This window comes from Procambarus clarkii, chromosome 76, assembly GCF_040958095.1.
Source record: "Procambarus clarkii isolate CNS0578487 chromosome 76, FALCON_Pclarkii_2.0, whole genome shotgun sequence".
NCBI lineage: Eukaryota > Metazoa > Arthropoda > Malacostraca > Decapoda > Cambaridae > Procambarus > Procambarus clarkii.
This window is the reverse complement of record NC_091225.1, coordinates 4,085,160-4,102,407: the sequence shown is the minus strand read 5'-3', so window position 1 is coordinate 4,102,407 and position 17,248 is coordinate 4,085,160. Positions and strand designations below refer to the sequence as shown.

Sequence of the window (17,248 nt, the reverse complement as noted above, 5' to 3'; positions counted from 1 at the left end):
ACACCCAGAGACTTTCTTAGTAAATCGACAGTATAAACCAGGGGTGGGCAACCTTTTTGAGAGTGCGCGCCAAAATCAGCCAAGTCTCTGACACAAACTTTTTCCACGTGCCAATCATTTTTTTAGAACATATTTGGTATCTCTTAAGAACTTTTAAACGAAAAAATAATAAATTACCTCAGTGCAGTAAAACATAGTATAAAAAAACAGAAAAAAATAATTATTTAACCTTCAGAAGTACATTTCAACAGCCTTTAAGCTTTTGGGACTTTAATAGAATACAACAGATAAAAAACTTGTTGACTCCTTTTATATACTGTCAGTGAGACTTCTGCTGCTGCATAACTGATGACAGAGATTTTACATCGGGTTTATATTTAGTAACATTGAGAGATATGCATGCAGCGCTAGTTTCATCTGTCATGCTACTCCTGTTACGAGACTTAACAAAGTTCATAATTGAGAACAAAGATTCGCAAGCATATGTAGACGAAAACATGGTTAGCAATGCTGTTGCAAGGTTTTTAAACAGACATAATTTTCTGGAATAGTATTCCAAGTCCTTAATACTTCGTTTTCCGCATTTCTCTTTGTTACTTTCATCTCTAATCTCTCTCTTTCAATATTTTCCAAGTCAACTCTAAGGTCAACAAATTTCTGCTTCCAAATTAAGCTACTCTGAAATTCAATCAACTGCATCTCAAAATCATCCATGTCTATCCATGAAAACATTTGCAAGTTTAGTTCATCCATTTTGATGCTGTCTGGAAACTTGATGAACTTTACTGTGTCTTCCAGTTCTCTGAATTTGGCAAATCTTGTAGAGAACTGCCAAACTGTTGACTCGATAATGTTTACAAACAGCTTTTGAAGACATTTGTGGTCTGTTCTGTCATCTTTTAGATCACTGATGTACCTCTTTAGGTTTGGAAAGTATCTAAATCTCTCATTATCTACATCCCTCTTAAAAACTTTAAGCTTCATTTCAAAAGCTTTTATGTAACAAAACATAACATCAAGTGTCTTACCAGCGCCCTGTAACTTAATATTCAATTCATTTAAATGTTCACAAAAATCTGCAAAAAACATCAGTTTACAAACCCACACGATGTCAGAAAATTCATGGTATGACACTTGTTGGTCGTTCAAATAGAGCTTTATCTCATCTAAGCATTCAATAAATCCGTGTTGGGCAATAACTTTTGAAACTTCAAAACTAGCAGCAACTAAGTTGGAACTGGGCCTACCTGAAATATAATTCATAAAAGTTTCAGCTTGTGTTTTTGTCTTTGCTCAGTTCACGAGAAATTAATTCTCTTTGTTCCTCCTCAGTTTTATTGCTTAAGTTCTTATGAACATTTTCAAAATGTCTCTTTACAGAAGAAGTTCTACAAACAACTGTGTAAGAACAGAAAATGCATAAAGCTTTATCATCCTTCTTAATCATGCCAAACTTTTCAGTCCAGTATTCCTTAAATTCTCTAATATCCTCTTCATTTGACTGACATCGTTTCTTAGCTGGTGGTGGTGACATTCTGTACAATCTGTAAAGGGCATGAAATTAAAATAAGTAATATATTGATATGCATTGAAGAGAAGGAAGATCAAAACTAAGTCAAAATAGTATATGATGAGTAACTCCAATGAATAGCAATGATAACGGATTGTGTTGTCGTTGTGACCCCCTCCCCGCTCAGCTCGTTGTCGCCGTGTGGGGGCTTAGTGGGCGGCTGCCGGAGTGTGATGATCCTTGGGACAGTCCTCTGTCCTTTTCTAGCCTCGTGCTCCTGCTGCCGTCCTCTCCAATTCTGCTGGGCACCTTTTCCTTTTCCTTCTGTTTCGTTTTTCTCCCCCTCTTCTCCTGTCTGCTTGCCGTTTCCTGCCGACCTTTTGCTTGTTCTGGTTCTTCCCTTGAACTTCTTCTATTTTGCCGCCCGGGTGCTTGAGGAGGCATACTCTTGCACCCGTAGAACTGTAGTACCCGACGTCGAGAGCGAGGGGAACCTTTTATTGTCAATCCCCCTTTCGTCACTGAACCCGATCTCGACGGACTGTCGGTTTCTTAAGGTGGCGTTTGTGGGGCGTATACTCACGACGCACCCGTAGGAGGCCCCGGCAAGATCGGCGATAGCTTCTTGTTGGGTGTCCTGCCTCTAATTGTGGCTCCATGGTGGGTGTGGGGGCACATTCGTGAATGAATTCTTCTTTTCGTAATGATGATGACCCCTGTTTCGGCTGTTTCTGCTTTACCTTCTCAGGCTCGTGGGGTGGGCGACCAAGCCCCCGAGTCAGTCCGTGTTGGAAGACCGGGCTCTGTAGCCTCCGCTGCATTGGGCCCCGATCTTGCTCCTCCTTTGGCTTCTCTGACTCCTTCCCCTGGCTTCCCTCCCTCCTCTGTGGTTGGGTCGAGCCCCAAGCCCCCAGTGGTGACTACCTCGTCCCCTGGCGCGGCTCCTTCTCTAGTTGTAACTGCTGCGCCTTTTATCCCCTCTCTCTCAGGGGGTTTTCACCGCCGTCCTCGTCACGGCCGCCCTTGCTTGATTCCTTCCAGTTCTGCTACCTATCTAGCCTTGTTTGGTCCCGCTTCGTGGGCCAAATATTTTAATCTCCTCCCTCTTGATTCTGCGCCTCCTGACGATTTTTCCCTCCATCGACATCTCGTTGATTCCGTGGATGCCTCCATTACTTTCAACCCCACTCGTCTCGGTACACTTGTCGTTGCTGCTCCTTCTCAGGATGCTGCTTCCCGCTTGGCTGCCTTATCCTGCCTTGGCAAGACCCCTGTTCGGGTCTCGAAGAACGCTCAGTTGAATGCCAGTGTTGGCACTATTTTGCTCCCGCCCCATGTTGCGACCGGCGTTCGGGACCTGCGCGACTGCCACGATGATATTCGGCATATCCTTGCTGCCCAGGGCCATTCTATTCTCCAGGTGGACACGTTTACTCATCCCCCTCGTGGTAGTCGCCGTCAACCCCTCCGGGTTGTGAAGATTACCTTTGATGGTAGGACCCTTCCACCCTCTGTCATTCTTGCTGGTGCCAGGTGCTCTGTCCAGGAGTACATTCCTTCTCCTCGGCTCTGCAACAAGTGCTGGAGGTTTGGGCATGGTGCCCTCCGCTGCTCCGGGACTGTCTCTCTCTGTCCTTTGTGTGGTGGCGAAGGTCACTCTAAGTCGGAGTGCACTTCTCCCCAGGCTTGTTGCCTCAACTGCGGTGAGGCCCATCCTACCTTCTCCCGTGCGTGTGTCCATTACAAGCTTGAGGCAGCCGTCCTCAACTTGAAGCACCGGGAGCGTTTATCTTTTCCTGAGGCGAGACGCCAGGTTCGCCGGCTCCCGCCTTATGCTAATATCTCTTATGCTCGCGTGTTGCGCTCTTCCTCTCCTCGTCCTTCCCGCCTTCCTCAGACTCACAACCGTTTCCGGGCCTTGGACCCTGCTGCGCCCACTGCCCCCTCCTCTGTTCCTTTGGGTTCTCTCACGAAGGATCCTCCTTCTGGTCCTCTGTCTAGGGTTCCCCTTCCTTCTATCCGGTCTGTCGTGTCTCCTGTGTCTTCTTCCTCGTCTCCCTCCGTTCCTCCTTCCCATCCTTCCCCTCCGTCTCTTGACTCTCCCCGCCGCCTGTCGGTGCGGGCTGATGTCCATCGCTCTCCAAACGGCCGTCATGTGTGCTCTCGTTCAGCTTCTCCTGTTGAGACGCTAGAATCCGTTGCCCAGTACGTGGTTGCTGGGACACTTGTCTCTTTACGTCAGAAGCGTAAACCTGGCTCCTCTCCTTCCTCCTCCCCGGCGGGTAAGAAGGTTTTGCTTTCTTCCTCGGCCCCTACTTCTGCCTCTCTCGCTCCTTCCCCTCCTATTTCAGTGGTTGCGCCCCTTGTTCCTGCTATGGAGGTTTCTTTAGCCCCCGCTTCCCTCTCAGTTGCTGCTCTTGCTGAGGAACGCTCCCCTCTTTCTACCCCTCCTCTTCCTGCTGCTGTCCTTGCCTGCTCCTCTCCGTTGTCTCCTCCTCTTCCTCCTCCGAACCCCGCCCGCCCACCTCTGATCTGTTCTCCCCTTTCCTTCCCTCCGTCTTTGCTCAGTTTACCCATGCCCCCTAACCCTGACTTTGCTGACCCTGATCCCGACCCTGATATTCTTTAACGTGCTCTGTTGCTCTTTCGCCTTTGTTTCTTCCTTGTTCTCTGTTTTTGTCCTTTCTCTTCTCGTCGTTGTCCATTCTTCAATGGAACGTTCGAGGTTATTACGCCAATTTCCTCGAACTCCAACTTCTGATTTCGCGGTTTTCGCCTTTTTGTGTCTGTCTCCAGGAGCCGATGCTTGGTGCTCGTCCTGGTCGTTTTCGTGACTATTCCTTTCTCTCCCCCCCTTCAGCTGTTGCTGGGGCTTCTAATTCTTCTGCTCTTTTGATTCGTGCTGATGTTCCCTTTGTGCCTTTACTTTTTCCTTCGCCTCTCCATTGTTCTGCTGCTCGTATCTTTGTGGGGAAATGGTACACTGTTTGTTCCATTTATCTCCCCCCGAGTGTCCCGCTTTCTCTTCCTGATTTGAAACACCTCCTAGACTCCTTGCCGGAGCCTGTGCTCCTGCTGGGTGACTTCAATTGTCGTCATTCTCTTTGGGGTGACGTTCTGACGAATACCCGGGGTCGCCTTCTTGAGCCGTTTCTCCTCTCTTCTTCCCTGTCTCTTCTGAATTCTGGTGAGCCCACTCATTTGGACTCTCGGACTCGCACCCTTTCTTATCTTGATCTTTCTCTCTGCTCTTCTTCTCTTTACTTAGATTTCACGTGGCAGGTTCTTGATGACCTCCATGGAAGTGATCATTTCCCCATCTTTGTTTCCTTTTTCTCTTTTCGCCCTTCCCTCTCTTTCCCTAGGTGGCAGTTTGCTAAGGCGGACTGGACCCTATTTTCCCTCAGTGCTACTCTCTCTGACCTCTCCCTTCTGCCTCTCTCTCGCGCTCTCCTCCTTTTTCATAACACTGTCTTCAACGCTGCCCTCCGCTCCATCACTCGCTCTTCCTCTCGGGGTCCACGGAAGTGCGTTCCCTGGTGGAATGCGGACTGTGCTCGGGCTGTCCGCTGTAAGCGTGCAGCCTGGAAGAGGCACCGCCGTAGGCAGACGACCGATTCTTTTCTTTTCTTTCGGAAAGCGAGTGCGGTGGCCCGTAGGGCCATCCGTACGGCTAAACGTGAATGTTGGGCATCTTATGTCTCAACAATTACGTCCGAAACTCCTCTGGCCCAGATCTGGAAGCGTATCCGCAAGATAGCGGGTAAATTCGTTCCCGATGTTTCACCGGTCCTTCACCTCCATGATACTCTTGTGGCGGACCCGTTGCCGGTCGCTTCCGTACTGGGTTCCCACTTTTCTTCTGTTAGCTCTGGTCTTCATCTTCCCCAATCTTTTCTTCTTCGTAAACCTGTCCTTGAGTCTCGTCCTTTAGATTTCTGCACTCGTCTTCACCTACCCTATAATGATCCCTTCTCTCTCTCTGAACTTCGTTCTGCCCTGGCCCTCTGCGGTTCTACGGCGGCGGGCTCCGATGGTATTCATTATGAGATGCTTCGCCATCTCCCTCCGTGCACGTCTCAGTATTTACTGAGTCTGTATAATCGGATCTGGGAGTCGTCGTCAGTCCCTGAGGACTGGCTATATGCCGTTGTCCTCCCTGTTCGCAAACCGGGGTCTCTGGGTACTTCCCCTAAGGACTTTCGCCCTATTGCTCTCACAAGTTGTGTCTGCAAACTCTTTGAACGTATGGTTAACGTTCGTCTGATGTGGTTCCTGGAACACTATCGCCTCCTCTCCCCTTCTCAATATGGTTTCCGCAAGTGCCGCAGCACGACAGATGTCCTGGTGAACTTGGAGGTCTATATTCGTACTGCTTTTGCTGCGAAGACCTCCGTTGTTGCCGTCCTTTTTGACCTGGAAAAGGCTTACGACACCACTTGGAGATATCATATTCTATCTCAACTTCATTCTTTTGGCCTTCGTGGTCATCTCCCTCTCTTTCTCCGCAGCTTCCTCTCCCGTCGTTCCTTTGGGGTGCGCCTTGGTACCGCGCTCTCTGCCTCTTTTCAGTAATACGAAGGTGTGCCCCAGGGTAGTGTTCTGAGCACTACTCTTTTTCTGGTTGCCGTCAATGGTCTTCCTTCTTCTCTTCCTTCTGGTGTCTTCTCCGCTCTCTATGTCGATGATCTTACCCTTTGCTGTCAGTGTGATGATTCGCCTCTCCTTCAGCGTCGGCTTCAACTTGTAATTGATGCCGTGTCGTCTTGGGCCACCGATCATGGCTTCAAGTTCTCTACTTCTAAGACTTATGCCATGACTTTTACGCGGAAACGGGTTGTTCTTTGTCCCTCTTTGTCACTTTATGGTCATCCTCTTGAATACAAAGATTCCGCAAAGCTATTGGGGTTATTCCTTGACACTCGTTTGTCTTGGTCTCCCCATATCTCTTACCTCCGTGTTGAGTGCTCTAAGGCCCTTACCCTCCTTCGGGTCTTGTCCCATACTTCTTGGGGGGCAGATAGGCGCACTCTCCTTGCTTTACATTCCTCTCTTGTCCTGTCTAAGCTCGATTATGGTTGCCCTGCTTACTCGTCTGCTTCTCCTCCTACTCTTCGCCGTCTTGATGCTTTGCACCATACTGGGTTGCGCGTCAGTTCTGGTGCCTTTCGTTCGACTCCCGTCCTTAGCTTGTATGTTGACACTGGCTTCCTCTCTCTCCAGGACCGCCGTGATCGCTGCTGTCTTCGCTATCTTGCGCGGTCCTTACAACATCCTTCCTCTCGCCTCTGTCGTGCTTTAACTTTTACCCCTCCTGCGGTTCCTGTTCCTCTTCACCACCTCCCTCTTTCTGTCCAGTTATCTCGCCTCCAGGATTCTCTTTCCGTTCGTATTTCTAATGTTTCTCCTCGTGTTGTTCCTTCTTTGTCCCCGTGGAGAGTCCCTCTTCCGCGGTTTTGTACTTCCTTGACCCGTATCACTAAAGCTTTTACCCCTCCTACGGTTCTAAAACGCCTTTTCCTTGAGCACTTTTCTTCTCACTCCCGCTCCGTTTCTGTCTTCACCGATGGGTCTAAGTCGGCGGACGGTGTTGGGTACTCTGTTGTTTTTCCTGATCGCCCTTATATGTGTCACTAACCTCCGGAGACTAGTATCTTTACAGCGGAACTTTATGCTATTCTCTATGCTCTTCGTCTCCTGCTTTCTCCTTGTCAGTCCTCCTTTGTAGTTGTTGTTGACTCTCGTAGTGCCCTCATGGCTCTCGGGTCCTTTAATCCGGTTCATCCAGTAGTTGTCGAGATCCAGCATTGGCTGTTTCTTGTTCACAGTAAATTTTAGTCGGTTGAGTTTTGTTGGGTTCCCAGCCATATTGGTGTGTCTTTAAATGAGCGTGCTGATGCTGCCGCCAAGGAAGCTGTCCGCTCTTGTCCCATCTCTTGTAAAGGCATTCCGTATTCCGACTTTTACTCGGTTATCCATTCCTCAGTCCTTACCCGTTGGCAGGCTTCTTGGTTGTCTGTTACTGGTAACAAGCTACGTACTCTTAAATGTTGTGTTTCCTCGTGGCCGTCCTCCTTCCACCGTAACCGGCGGTGGGAAACAGCTCTGGCGAGATTGCGTATTGGCCATACTCGCTTAACCCATGGTCACTTGATGGAGCGCCGCCCTGCTCCTTATTGTCCTAGTTGCATTGTCCCTCTTACGGTCGTGCATGTCCTTCTTGAATGTCCTGACTTCCAGGACGAGCGTGTGTCTTGCTTTCCGACCGCCCCTCGCGGTCACCTGTCCCTCGATAGAATTCTTGGTGACTCGGATACTTTTGATATCGTTCGCCTTATGCGTTTTGGTTCTCGTGTTGGCATCCTTGGTGATATTTAGCGCCCTCTGATTATTTTGCGCATTTGATGGTGCTACATAGCCTTCCCGGTTTGGTGCCTTCTTTTGATAATTACTTACTTACTTACCCTTTCTTTAACTGTCAATATTTATGGGACGGTCGTTAGCCAATTATATTCAGAAGTTAAGGGGATTCAACAATTGATACAGAGGGGAAGTTTAACATGAGTTTATTAAGAACAAAGTATGTAATTCACTACTCAAAAAATCCTACTTTAACACTGGCAATACTGGCATATTGTTACGGGATCCAGACATGGAAACGTATCAAAGATCACACACATTACCTTAAGACCACTCTCTGCCTCTCAGTCGGGTGGGTTCACTGTCTCCTGAGGCTTGCCTGATGACCTGCCACCTCACGGACCTGCAGCCTCACACACACTCTCCGACCCTCCAGCACTCTCTCTACTACTAACTATCACACAGGGGGTATATATCCAACTGAATGAGAAGGGGGGGGGGGCGTTTTACACTGTTGTGGGAACGTCTCGGGTGGACCTGTTCCCAGCTGATTCAGCCAACTTGGTCAGCACATAAGGGCATCAGCTGCCCATGACGTACAAAAAAGCAATCAAAATGTATCATTAGGTTGTTGTGCTAAGACTATCAGGATTTTCATAAACAGGGAACAAGCTAACTAGGCTGGGGCCAGATGCTATTTCAATTAACTCTAGCTGAATCTGAGGTACAGGCTAATCTTACCAGGGCGTTCCCATGGTGAGTCATGGGTGCACTCTCCCGGCGTTACAAGTTGACTGGGGGGGTGGGGCTAAGACCTGTGGGATGACCCCAACCACAGGTTAGAAGGGGCTGAACTCTGACAGTAGTGTGTATATTTCCTTTAGTTCCTCATATTCAGGAGGAATGAAATGTGGTAGAAGAGTGGATTCGTCGCACTCAGCAATGATGGTAGGGGCAGGAACAAACATCGCCTTGGCTCCGTCTGGATCTTGTTGGTAGTGAGCTTCGTAGCACTTGTTATAGATACAGTTTGAAATTCTTCTATATTCTGAAGATCCATAGGCATTATAGGTATCACATTATTGGTACAGAGCATCTTCTTCTGGTGGGTTGGGAACCACCATCCCGGAAGCGGGAGGTGAGTTGTCTTTTATGACCACAGAGGCAGTAGGGTCATCATCAGAACACAGGTGGAGGTCTGCAGAAGCATCCGATTTCGTTGCCGATGGAGCTGGTGTAGTCACAATAACGACTGGATTAGGTGGTTGGTCTGGAGTCGGAGCCGATGATGCTGATGAGATTTCAGATACATCTGAAGTACCAGGTGGTTGTTCAGGAGTGGTAGTGTGCAGGTGTGGATCACGAGCAGACGAAGGATTTGTAAGCTCTGTAGCAGGTTGAATAGAGTGGGCGACAGCAGACAGGAAATCTGCGAGTGCAGCTGCAGAATTGGTGATGTTAGAAGCTGAAGAGGTAGCAGTGGCTGAAGCTGAAATGGTGGCAGTGGCTGAAGCTGTAGGCGTGAGATGTTCCTCTGGAACAGGAAATGTTGGGATGCAATGTAGTGTTTGTTGAGAATTCGGACGAATTCCTTGTAGTTCGTGCTTGCCATCATTTCATCCAGGCGTGTAAGTGTGAAGACGGTACTATTGACGATGCTGGGTTCCGGCAACTGGTGTGATGAAGGCTGGGTTGATGATTGGCCAGAGAGATGGTGGCATTCGCGGCTGAGTCGATGAATAGTTGGCGGACTAGGAGCTACGCCCCCATTGGCTCACCGACTGCATGGTAGCTATTCCCACGGGCTTTGGGAAGTTGGCGGCTTGAACTTTGAAAGTTACTGGTGCATAGCGAGTGATAGAGGTCTGCCTGGCGTAGGATATCTTCTTGATTTCTCTAATTCGTGCAGGGCATTCAGCAGAGACAGCGGTATATTCTTCAGAGCAGTGAATGCAGTGAAGGTATTCATTGGTTCAGTCCTTGAAGTGGTGGTTTTCAGCGCACTTGCTGCACCGTTGGTCCTGGGAGGTTCACTTCTTCGTGAAGTGATGGTAGCTGTAGCACTTGAAGCACTGTAGTAGTGCTCCTTGGTGATCTGGTGAGGTGTACTGGCAACACCAAAGCACTGGAAGCCGTTGTTAGCAGCAAAGCTAGCTTCCTCAGGCAATGTAAAGGTGCCCTTCATCGTGAAGAGGTGGCTGCCCTAGACAGGAATGAACTTAACAGTGACAACAGTCAAGGAAGGGTTCTGCTCGTTAATGCTGGTGACGACGTCGATGGCAGCTTTTTCAGTGAGTAGGGGAGCTCACACTCTGAACTCCATCCTGGCTTCGAGGTAGTGACGTGGAGGGGTGAAGTTCAGGTGCGCCTCCTCAAGAGCAGTGATGGTAGTGGGGTCGAACAGTCCCTGTAATTCTACGGTACTGCTGAACAGCAGTTGGGGTCCTCCGTCGTCAACGACGTCCAGTGGTGCAACAGTAGTTTTTGTAAAGATCAATTCCGGGATCTATGACCGGGTAAGGGTCCGGTCCCCTCTGTATCACACCTTGTTCCAGTAGATCAATGAACACAAGGCTTAGTACCAGAGGGTTGCACTTTGCTTAAGAGGCCTTCCGTCTCTTCCCGGTATAATGCACCAGGCTGAGAGTGGGGTCTGACCTCCTAGAGTAAAGTGCTCAGAATAACGAAGGCTGCGATCACGCTGACGAGAACAATACACACAGACATTGGAGTTGCTCCCGAGCTACCGTGCAGTGAGGACGTGTCGCCTGCTGCTCCGGTGGTTTGAGTCGGTTCTCACTACGTGTAGAGAGCCATGGGGAAGGCTCAGCGCAATAGGGAATGGAAGCAGCTTTCGGACGAGGAAGGACGGGGGACCGATGTGCAGCAGGCCCCAAAGAAAACTGCTATCGAGGCTTTACCACTTGCTTCTAACAGCAAGTCAGCGGACGTAATGGACCTAGAGAGGACAGCGTCAGTCACACACCAGCCAGTGTCAGTCAATGCTTCTCTGTCCGCAACGCTGCCGCGGGACGGCAGTATGAGTCAGGAGAGGACACCACCGGTTTCACGCCAGCCAATGTCGGCCATTGTTCCTCTCTCCACAGCCCAGCCGCAGGACAGCAGTATGGGACAGGGGAGGCCACCACCAGTCTCACACCAGACATCGCCAGCCTCTGCACTTCTTCCGAAATTCAAGATCATGCAGACCGACCACTTTCCTACAGCATATGGAGTAGTAACGGCGATGGAAAAAGAACAACCAGAGCTCAAACTTTCCATTACAGTCAACCTGAAGGGAGAAATAATACTGACACCTCAAGACCAACAGACTGCACATTACTTAGAGAAGGTAAGAGTCCTGCAGGGGAAACCTGTGTGCTTGGTAAAGCTGGACCCTTCAGAACGACGCACACGAGTCGTGCTTTTGGGATACCCAATCGACTTTCCCCTGGATCCAGTGCTAGAACACAAGCAAGTCCTGAGTGCGGAACGTTGCCACACAAAAGTAGACAAGGCAGCGACGCGTCAGGTTCTGGTGACCGTCATGGGACATGTGCTGGAAACTTTCGGTCTTGGAAATTGGGGGACATACCGACAGAGGCCATACGTCCCGGAACCCCTACGCTGCTTCAGGTGTCAGAAATACGGCCACCATCAGTCACGCTGCACAGGACAGGAGAGGTGCGGAGTGTGCAGCCTGAGACATCCCACCAAAGACTGTATTGCCAAGCACAAGGCAAACCAGACCACAACCGCCAAATGTCCAAATTGTGGAGGCAAACATCATGCCTGGAGCACAACCTGCTCTGCACGGAAACAAAAAGTGCAGACAGCTCAGGCCAGGGTCAACACACTGACCAGCGGTACATCCACCAACACCAACGTCTGGAACACTCGTGCTTAGCCACAACAGCCACCCGCTCTCCCAGAGCAAAATTTCCCGAATCTGTCAATTCCGAATCAGACATTACACGAAAGTGTTGCAGAAGTCCAGCAAGTGCAAATGAGCAGAAAACACTTACTTTCGGAATGTACTCCCCAGCTATACAGTTTTACCGAGGTCCAGCTGCAAACCATCGTGAAGATCATGGCGGAAACCATTATCAATTGCCTACAGATGACGCAGAACGCCTCACAACAACAGCCTCAAGACATCACTTGTGTGATAATGGACAAGATCGTGCAGCAGACCACAGTTACACGAGAAATAGACAGTCTCCGACAGGATGGAGCACAAGAGGACAAACAACGCAACTTAGACATACTGACTACCGACAACAGTCGGCTAGTCAAGACACCGGAACATCGACATTCACAAACGCAACTGCAAGACGCAGTGACCACCCACGATCAACAGAATCTTCCAACACAGGAGACAGACAACAACAGCCAATGCAGTCTGATCTGCAGCAACGCCAACAAAGACGTATTGAACAGCAGAGATGCGCAGGTTCCGCCAACACAAGAAACGGCCGCGAGCGATCAATGCAGTCCGACTTGCAGCAATACCAACAACAAAGTGATGGACCACAGTTCTGCACAGATTCCAACAATGCCGGGGTTGACCACGGACAATCAATGCAGTCCGACCTGCAGCGCTTCCAACAACATAGCGATGGACCACAGTTATGCACAGATTCCAACAACGTCGGGGATGACCACGAACTATCATTGCAGTCCGATTTGCAGCGACACGACTTGCGAGGCGAAGAATATAGAGGTCGATTCCGAGGAGGAGTTCTAGTAGAACAAGCAACACCAACCGAACCCGTCGTCTGGCCATTACGAATTCTGCAGTGGAACATACAAGGTCTTGGAAATAAAAAACACACACTTCAGGAGGCTGCAATCAGCACGAAAGCAGATATAATCGTTTTGGAAGAAACTCTTTTCCCAGCCACGAAATCCTTCAGATTAGCTGGATATCAGCACTATGTTCTCCCGTATGAGCAGGGGAGACTAAGAGGATTAATGACCCTAGTCAGAAACAAAATACCCAGCAAGAAAATAGACTCGGTTTCATGTGGGGATGGAGTAGAGGTATTAGCAGTTACAGTGAATATGGCTAATTTTGAGCTCCTCATATACAACGTCTACAAGCCCCCTAGACGTAAACTAGAAGCAGAGGCAGTGCTTGCCTTGGCCACGCAGGAAAATTTAATTCTTGCTGGAGATTTTAATGCTCATCATCCAGAGTTAGGTGCAACTGGGCCAGCCAATGCAGATGGGCGCCATTTAGCTGCAGCTCTGCGAGAAGTACCTGAAATTACACTTCTCAACACTGGGGAACCCACTCACATTCTAGGAGGTTCCCTTGATCTTACATTCATCTCCACAGCACTCCAGCAACAGGCGATGTGGGAAGCAGACCCGGTGATCACCAGTGACCACTATGCTACTGTCACGACACTCAACCTGGCACGACCTCCTACACCTCCTGCGCAGCCTCGGTGGAATTTAGGAAAGGCCAATTGGAATGTATACCAAGAAGAACTTGAAAAATGGTATGCAACGTACACGCCACCTGAGGATTTGAACATACACGAGACCAATCTGCAGGAAGCCGTTGCAGCTGCTGCGAACAAAGCTATTCCAATCATTATCACAGGTAACACGAAACGAAAGAACTATTGGTTCTATAGTAATGACGTTAAAGAACAGAACCACAGAGTCAATATCTTCAGAAAACATCTAAAGAGAAACCCCACACCAGAAGGAAGAACTCTGCTACGAGCGGTGATATCTGAAGCAAGGCGAGTTTCTAGAGAAGTAAAGGAGGCAAGATGGTTTGATTGGTGTTAAACTCTAAATGAACATAGTAGTCTTGGCAAGATATGGGGTCAGATTAAAACCATATCAGGACGACCAGCCCGACCACAGGCATGTATTCAACCATTGCAGGAGGCTGAGAGACTTGCTCTCCAATTTGCAGAAAGAACAGCTTCATATCAGCTTCCTGCAATGGTCCGAAGGCAGCAAGAACACTTAAAACAAGAGAGGATGACAGTCATTCATGAGGGCATAGCTATAAATGACGAATGTGACTGTCCCTTCACCGAACAGGAACTAAGCAGAGCCAAAAAAGGTGGTAAGGACACTGCTCCAGGTGCTGATAACATTACATACTCAATGATCGCACATGCAGGTCCTGCTGGAGACCGAGGGATGTTGGACGTCATCAATGCGTCTTGGCAGCAAGGCAAACTACCGCCCTCTTGGAAGAAAGCAGACATCATACCGATTCCTAAGCCGAATGAACCTGGCAATTACAGACCCATTTCCTTAACATCATGCGTTAGTAAAACTGCAGAACGGATGGTCTTAAATAGGCTACTGTGGAAGACTGGAGACCTTCATAAACACATATTTGGCTTCACTTGAGGTGTAGGTACTGCCAACTGCATAGCAACATTACTAGGAACAGTTAACTCGGGTCCAGCTATAGTGGTCTTCCTTGATCTGGAAAAAGCATTTGAACTTGCAAGCCCGCCAGCAATACTACACACCTTAGTTAAAAAAGGTGTGAGGGGGAAAATGCTAGCATGGATTCAAGATTACCTAAGTCACAGGTATGCCAGAGTAAAGTTGCAAGGACAAGTGTCGGACTACCACTTGCACGAGAATGGGACTCCACAAGGAGGAGTCCTCAGTCCTTGTCTTTTTAACATCCTTATGGACAACCTTGTTACCATGTCCTTTACAGAAGGAGTTACATTGCTAAGCTATGCTGATGATCTAGCATTAGTCGTTACGGGTCCTTCACTTCTAAATAAAGCTCAAGGTGCTTTAGATCAAGTGACATCTGAATGCAGTGTTTTAGGGCTAAAAATATCTACACAGAAGTCTAAGGCGATGAGACTCGGTGGCAAGGCTCCAGACAGGCACCTACGCATTCAGGACATTAACCTTCAGAGGGTTCCACAATATCGATATCTCGGAGTGTGGATTGATTTTAAGATGACATTCAATAAGCAAATTCAATATCTAAAGGAGAAAGCAAAGTCACGAATAAATATAATGAGAGCAATCACAGAGCCCCGTCTAGGAGCGGGACACAGAGTGTTGAGAATGTTTTACATACACGCCGTTCGTTCCCTGGTTGATTATGCAGCACCTGCCTTACTCACTCTTTCTCCTGGTCAGTGGGCAAACGTTGAGGTTCTTCAAAATGATGCATTGCGAGTCATAACAGGTGCTCCCAGATGGACTAAAATCCTGAACCTAAGACTAGAGACAAAGCTAACGTCGATTGAAATAAGGGTAAAGGGGATTGCTGCGTGCATGCTGACCAAGATATTGACTAGACCTAGAATCAGTTCACTTAAAGATTTGATCACTGGAGCACTAACTCTGGACAGAAGAGCCTCCAATAGCAACAGGTGGACCCATTGTGCAATAAACGCCATCGATACGTTCGATATGGCAAACACAGTCACTGAGAGGGGTGTCGACGACATACATGCAGACTTTGTTATGCAAGCCCCTTGGGAATCTCTGCCAGCAGACTTTCAGATTATGGCTCTTGACGGAAAGAAGACCCAGACACATCCTCATCTGCTACGTCACATTGCACAGGTGCATATAGAAGCAAACATGGCATCCGACAGCTTCACTTACTTCACGGATGGGTCAGTAGACCAGCAGGGACAGGAAACTGGAGCTGCAGTTAAAGCAGGAAACTCTGTATATAGTTGGAGGCTCTCAAATGGGTGTTCGACTTTACAGACTGAGATGCTAGCCATTCAAAAGGCTTTGGAACATGCTCTTGCTGAACACCGCCAACATGTTATCGTCCATACAGATTCGAGAACCGCCATTGAAACCTTGCAACAGGAACACATATGTGATAACATCCATCTGATCACCAATGTCTTATCATTCATGCACACACTCCACCGACAAGGCCGACGGGTGCTTATCAACTGGGTGCCAAGTCATGTGGGACTATTAGGTAATGTCATTGCAGACGAAGCTGCAAAACTTGCTACTAAGAGGAGGAATGTAGACATTTCCATACCACCGAGTCTCTCCCAGATGAAGAAAGTAATTCGAAACAGAGCAATGCAAAAGATGTTCAGTGACCACAACACAGCAGTTGCAACATCAGGATCTGCGGGTTGGTACAAGAATTCCACCAACTACGAACCACTTAGTTTGATGAAAGGGAGCAGTAGAACAACAGAAGTGCACTTACATCGCATCAGGCTTGGATACCCATGTGCATGGGAAATAGGCTTACGGGTTCCGGAAGGTGAGAGGAAATGTCAACACTGTGGAGAAATGCCCGACAGACCACTGGAACATTATCTAACACAGTGCACAGTTACAAACCCGTTAAGATTTCACCTTCGATTCGACAGAGCAGAGGAAGTTGTTAAACACATATGGCAAAATCTTACTGAAGCGACCATACGGGTCATTCATACTCATCCTCCGCCCAGGTAAACCAGAAACGAGCATCACTTAGTGGGCCAGCCAGAGGCTTAGGGCCCGCGCAGGATTATCCCTGCTAAAAAGAAGAAAAAAAAAAAAAAACACAGACATTAAATCACACAAAAGAGCATTCTGTCTGTACTGGTATTTATTGTGTACTTTGTTTCTTTAACAAGTTTTTGGATATTAACAACGGAAGAAATTTAGTGGAATTTGATAAGTTTTATTTTAGTAGTTTGATTCGTTAACATTGACAGTCTAATAACAAAAAGGAATATTATTCAAAAACAAGATTTAACCCAAAATTTCTTCACTGAGAATGCAGAAAAATAAACCCTCATTGAAAGTCGTCCTTGACATAAACCGCCATACATGAAACTAACTGGCTGATAGAAGGTTAATTAAAATAACATTTTGTTTGTTGGAAATTACTTTCCTTAGCATAAAATAAAATAATTATGCACATCAGTAATAACAGGTATCAATGAACCCAAAACCAATTTCCCCTCCAAACAGAAATTAATTGCTTTAAATTAAAAAAAATCAAATTATATGATATATTGTGCAGGAAAAACACACAAAATTTAATTTAAATGGGTCTTACAAATAAATTTCCAAACAAAATGTGCTGCTTTCTGGCGTGAATAAGATATTGTTACTCTGGAGTGATCTTGGATGAAGCGTCGCATTTGCTCTTTTTTATAATTATTCAGTTTCGACTTTAATTTTGATTGGAAGACGTACTGAAATCTCTGTCATGCAAGGAAATACAGTAGCAAAAGTTATCAGGACTCTCATTGCTCGCTTTGCTAGATGTGAAATATTACATTTGAAAATGCTGCACTATATGCAACGTCTCCAATTTGCATATGGATGATGGATCCACAAGCAACCTGTCCTTCTACAAAGAACATCGCTTTTCGCTCGTATGCATTACTTAAG

The 17,248-nt window shown here is 47.7% G+C and overlaps 1 protein-coding gene across 1 annotated transcript in view; it reads left to right on the top strand.

Moving 5' to 3' along the window:
• Positions 1 to 17,248, top strand: part of LOC123753353 (uncharacterized) — a 180,491-nt gene that overhangs the window by 45,576 nt on the left and 117,667 nt on the right. The gene's annotated exons all lie outside the window — the stretch shown is intronic.